Source organism: Xyrauchen texanus, chromosome 6 (genome assembly GCF_025860055.1).
Source record: "Xyrauchen texanus isolate HMW12.3.18 chromosome 6, RBS_HiC_50CHRs, whole genome shotgun sequence".
Lineage (NCBI taxonomy): Eukaryota > Metazoa > Chordata > Actinopteri > Cypriniformes > Catostomidae > Xyrauchen > Xyrauchen texanus.
In genome coordinates this window covers 1,351,583-1,358,092 of record NC_068281.1, presented here as the reverse complement: position 1 = coordinate 1,358,092, position 6,510 = coordinate 1,351,583, and positions in this window count along the sequence as shown.

Genomic DNA, 6,510 nt, shown 5'->3' with positions numbered 1-6,510 from the left:
GGGTCGACCACGGACAGAACCTGAGACCCAGAGAGGACAGACTGTGTTCACGCCGCACTGAAGGAGTCTGTAGAGGCGGGTCGACACGGACAGAACCGGAGACCCAGAGAGGACAGACTGTGTTCACGCCGCACTGAAGGAGTCTGTAGAGGCGGGTCGACACGGACAGAACCGGAGACCCAGAGAGGACAGACCGTGTTCACGCCGCACTGAAGGAGTCTGTAGAGGCAGGTCGACACGGACAGAACCGGAGACCCAGAGAGGACAGACCGTGTTCACGCCGCACTGAAGGAGTCTGTAGAGGCGGGTCGACACGGACAGAACCGGAGACCCAGAGAGGACAGACCGTGTTCACGCCGCACTGAAGGAGTCTGTAGAGGCGGGTCGACTACGGACAGAACCGGAGACCCAGAGAGGACAGACCGTGTTCACGCTCGCACTGAAGGAGTCTGTAGAGGCGGGTCGACACGGACAGAACCGGAGACCCAGAGAGGACAGACTGTGTTCACGCCGCACTGAAGGAGTCTGTAGAGGCGGGTCGACCACGGACAGAACCGGAGACCCAGAGAGGACAGACTGTGTTCACACCGCACTGAAGGAGTCTGTAGAGGCAGGTCGACACGGACAGAACCGGAGACCCAGAGAGGACAGACTGTGTTCACACTGCACTGAAGGAGTCTGTAGAGGCAGGTCGACACGGACAGAACCAGGAGACCCACAGAGGACAGACTGTGTTCACACTGCACTGAAGGAGTTGTGGAGGATGAACTTCACTTCCTCACTCACTGCAGTAAATATGAGACCATTAGAAACACTCACTTTACACAAATAGCTCATATTCTACCTGAATTCCAGGACATAAATAACTTAGACAAACTCTCGTATCTAATGGGAGAGAAAGTGGAGTGTGTTCAGCTGCAGCGCAGTATGTGTCGTCCTGTCATCACATGAGGGCGAGAGACTGACCCCTCATCAGATTACACCTCTATTCAAACTCATATTTTAATTGACTTCTTTTTTTTTTTTTTCTCTCCTCCCTTCCTCATTGCTCTCTGTTTTTTTTTTCCTTTTCATTTGTATTTATTTTTATTTGTTTATTATTATCATTATTATTCATTTATTGTATATACATGTTGTTGTTTTTATGTTTGTAATGTGTTTATTACTGCTTTGGCAACATTGTACACTGTATACAGTCATGCCAATAAAGCTCATTTGAATTTGAATTTGAGTGAGAGAGAGAGAGAGAGAGCAGGAGAGAGGAGAGAGAGAGAGAGAGAGAGAGAGAGAGAGAGAGAGAGAGAGAGAGCAAGATGGGCGGGATTGAGAGTTGACAGTAGATTTCCATCACTGGAATCTGAACTTCATGTTCTCCACATCAAATAGAATCTGATCCCAAAACAGTTCAAGTTTATGGCAAGCCGATTTAGCTTTAAATGTTTTTAGCATTACTCGTTGTAATTGTATTTTACTAGTAATATTCAGTCAGAGTGCTGTACAATGTATTTTCTACTAGTGAGAATTCCAATAACTGAGCTCTATAATTTATTTTTCACTAGTCAGACTCATAATTACAGAGCTCTGTAAAATGAAAATGTTATTAGTAAAAATGTAATTGTAGAGTTCTCTAATTGTAATTCTCAGAACAATCAGTTCATATCAGTTCAATTGTTACCCTTGTGTGACCTTCGGGACATTTTTGTCTTTTTAATTTTTTCGATCATTTTGGCTGTCAATGCCAATGGCATACATTTAGCTAAAGGTGTATATTTTGGTTTGGAATTAACAATTTCAGGATTAAGGCTCATTGCAGCTGAGAGACACAACGGACTGTTTGATTACAGAACTCGAGGCGCTTACCGAGTTTTCACATTGGATACACACTGTTTAAAATGTCTCTCTCTCTCTCTCTCTCTAACACACGCACGCACGCACGCACGCACGCACGCACACACACACGCACACATCCTTGTTTATCCAATAACTGGTTAGAAACAGCAGAAGCGTGATACTATTTCTGAAGTGACATTTTTTAATTACTAACGGAGGTTTTGGACGCATCATTTGTTTTGAACCAGCAACGGCAGATTCTGATCGGTCGCGTAATGAAGTAGTTTCTTAATTTTTTTACATTTTTATTTCATTGTTCATTAAACTGTTGTATACAAGCAATATCACACTCGCAATCGTGCTATATGGCCCTATATCAGCACTGCTGGAATTACCTACGGCACTCGTGCCTGCGGCCGAATCACAGCAGTGCTGATATAGGGCCATATCGCACTTGTAAGGCTGACATCAAGAGGTTGTAAAAGTCAAAGAACTCTGCGAGACCCAACGTCATAAAACTCTCACACAGATGAACATCTCCACCCAAGATAACACTCCTTACTTGCTAAGGACCATACAACGCAAATCCCATTTTGACTTCTATCTCACCTAAGGGCAATCTAGAATGACATCCTTTTCTGTAATATAAGAGGTTTTCTGTTCATACATGTTTGATATCATTCAAGAGGTCGCAGTGCGACTGTAAGGTGGTCTCATTCCCTTTTCAGAAAAAACAAATCTCCATTAAGATTTGAGAACTTAACAGAATCCCAAATCTCCCACAGGGACCACATGCTGTATGCAGATTAGGTATATTCTTTGTAAGCATCAAAGGACCTAATCAATCACAAGTTTCAAAGGTCTTTGCCAAATGCTGTATAATTCTGGAGGTCTGTCCCATCCCTGCCTGTATGTTAATGAGGTATGTACCCAGGACTTCCAAACCTAACCACTCCCAAAATCCCCTTGTCCATGGTTTGGGTATTTAAGGTGATGTGACACATTGCTCAGGGCTCTCTGTAATCAGATGATCCTACACAGTTTACTGTTTGTAATTTTTCTTATGTTTTGATAAAATGTCTAACTTTGACTTATCACTGTCTAATTGGAATTGATGAATTGAGTATGTTACCTGGTCAATAAATTGTCAACATTTGATTTGATTCTGACTGACTCTGACATTGTGTTTCCCAAACAGATTAAACGATTCGTATGTTACCGCAAGTCTGCGTCAGATTAGTGACCACTAATATTTGGCATCGACTCAAGTGTACAGTGAACAGCAAACACTGCTTGACCAATCTAAATCTGGGTGTCTTACCTCTGTTTTAATTTGATGTTTCTCCAGATAAGTGTACGTGGGAAACCACGCATGGCCAATCCAAAGCTATTATAAGAGAAGTTATGTTGGTCAACTTACATCTGTAATAGTGGCCGTGACCTCTACTGAAGAAAACGTTAAGTTACATTCAAGTGTATGCAATTCCATGGGGCTATACTGAAGTATCTTTGATTGTGTGAGCGTGACCGATCTCAGGTATATATTACCTCTGTTTGATGATCCAATACTGGCCGCTTGTGATCGTGAGACCCGCGGTGTAGAGAGAAACACAGGTAAACAGGTAATCTAAACGGGTAAAGTATAATTAAAGGAGTTAAAGGAATAATCAAACATTCGCTCACTTTTAATGATACTCAGATATCATTAAAAACCTTTTTCATTTATGGAGTCAGATGAATAAACGAGGTAATACATAAGAGAAAATGTATTTCATTTAATATTGTTGTGTTGCGTAACAAGACAGACAGTAACGCGCAGAGACCTTCACCCGTATTATTGGAGACCGCCATTGGACCGATAAACGGGCTTACACACTCTTGCTTAAAAACTTAACTAAGTGCAAAAAATATTAATAAAGTAAGTTTATTTATTTTTTTTTTTTTTTTATGATGTCCAATGTAGCCTCTCATGTCCATTGCAATGAAAAAACGTAATAAATCAATGAGTTATTCAATAATATTTAATCTGAATGATCTATTATGCATCTCTCCAGTCAGTATCTGCTTTGATTCTGAAGCAAACCTCTCCATTGGGCTTTTCTTATTATTTTATTATCTTATTTAGCCTTCCGTTGTGTCCTGAAATCCTTAGTTGCACGTATATCGCCTACATGCACGGTTGACAAAGGTGTCATTTAAGTAGGCTACCAAAAGTGGTGGTGGTGTAGTGGTCTAATCACATAACTTGTAATCTGATAATCAGAAGGACACTGGTTCAAGCCCCACAGTCACCACCATTGTGTCCTTGAGTAAGACACTTAACTCCAGGTTGCTCCGGGGGGATTGTCCCTGTAATAAGTGCTCTGTATAATACATTGGTAATCAGAAGGTTGCTGGTTTGATCCCCACAGTCACCACCATTGTGTCCTTGAGTAAGACACTTAACTCCAGGTTGCTCCGGGGGGATTGTCCCTGTAATAAGTGCTCTGTATAATACATTGGTAATCAGAAGGTTGCTGGTTTGATCCCCACAGTCACCACCATTGTGTCCTTGAGTAAGGCACTTAACTCCAGGTTGCTCCGGGGGGATTGTCCCTGTAATAAGTGCACTGTAAGTCACTTTGGATAAAAGCGTCTGCCAAATGCATAAATGTAAATGTAAATAAATGTAAGTATAAGTCCTGAGGTAAATGTTCTGTAATTGTGGGAGGACCGCCAATAGGAAAACTTGTCAGCCCAATGTCACTATAACACTAAACAACCTTACTGCACATTTATATATATTATATTTATTGTTTACTGTGTATTCTATATTGTGTGTATTGTATACTGTACATTGAATATTATTATTTGTATGATGTGTGTAATTATGTCCCCTATCTTTCTTTCCTCTCCTCGTCTCATTCTCGATATTCTCCCATTCTCTCTCTTTTGTTCCCACATTCCAATCTTTGGAAGCTTGGATCCGGAACAGCGATCTGAGAGAGAGAGAGCTAGAGAGTGAGAGAGAGAGAGAGAGAGAGTAGAGATAGAGAGATGTAGAGAGAGAGTGAGATAGATAGTGAGAGTATATATAGATAGATGAGATAGTTGATAGATGCTAGATATATAGATAGATGATAGTAGATAGAGATATATATGATATAGATAGAGTAGAGATATAGATATAGATATGCTGAGAGATATAGTATATATGAGAGAGATAGATAGAGATAGAGTGATATAGTGAGTAGAGTAGAGATATAGATGAGAGAGATATAGAGATAGATATGTGTTTAGAGAGTGAGAGAGAGAGAGAGAGAGAGAGAGAGAGAGCGAGAGAGAGAGAGAGAGAGAGAGAGAGAGAGCGAGAGAGTGAGAGAGAGAGAGAGAGAGAGAGAGAGATTATCTTCTCTGTTGAGTGATCAAAGTCTCTCTCTATGTCATTTAAAGCTACAGGTGACATCAGACGTGATTTGTCTTACTGCTTATCGAAAAGTCTTTGTTGTTTGATGCAAATCACCGTGTTAAAAGTGGTCATATCAAAAGCCTTTTTTTTCTTAAAACTTCTTTGGCTTGTTTCAAAATCGATGTGACGTCAGTAGATGAACACACATGACCGAACCAACCCGACCTCGTAGAATCCCTTCCCTATATATACTGTACATATTCGCCAAATGATTGAACTCACTTTTAGCAGCACACAAAAAACGATATTGAAGTCGAGTCAGTGGACGGCAAACCCGAAACCTGTGAGTCAGTGCTGAAACTCATTTCACATGCAAAGAGGTCGGCTAATCAAAACAGAGCTCATTTACATATGAAAGTCTTAAAGGCACAGTAGCATAAACAGTGGGTAGAAGAGGGTCACAAGAGACCTTGGATAATATTATAAGTGGACTTCAATGATAAAAAAGTAAATATCTTGATGTAATGGCTGATCACTTAAAGAAAAATTTTAAATTAATTCCATTTTGATTAAAAAATGCATAAAAGACCGAAACGCAAAACAAGCGTATTAAATAACATCTGGAGTCACTCTGTATGAATGAAGCGTAGAATCTAATAAAATCAATTCAAAAGTTCATACAATAAAAACTGATGAATTATAAACTGTTTAAATCCTCATTTCAATTGTCATAAATTTGTGCCCCTTCAATGGTGTGAGGTTCGTTTTGAGTGTCATTCTGTTTTTAATTGATGACATGATTAATTTCGATGATTCTGCTGTTTTTATGTGCATATAATATCTTTCTGTTTATGATTAAAACATTCGAAAGCAAGCAATAATTCCCATCAATCATATTATTGTGTGGAAAGCAGATGAGCTCATTCAATTTAGTTCATTAGCCATTCTTTTCTCCGAGGTGATCCGGCCGGAATGACGAACGGTTCAGGAATGGGACCGCTCATGGGAATAGGTAGGCTTTTTTGGTTTTGTTTCAGAGGGTCTTAACTGGTCCCGGGAAAAAGTCAGATTCCAGACTCGTTTGAGTCCGAGTCAGAGGGTCGAGTCCAAGACAAGAGCAAGACCATGAAAATACGGGTCCGGCCTTGAGTACCACGGAACTTCCAAAAACTACTGTGAGGGAACACAAAAGGCATTTCAGGGAACGAACACCACATTACAAGGGAAAGCAAACTATTGCGAGGGATCTGAAAATGTGTTGCGACTAAATGAAAAATAATGTGAGGGAATGC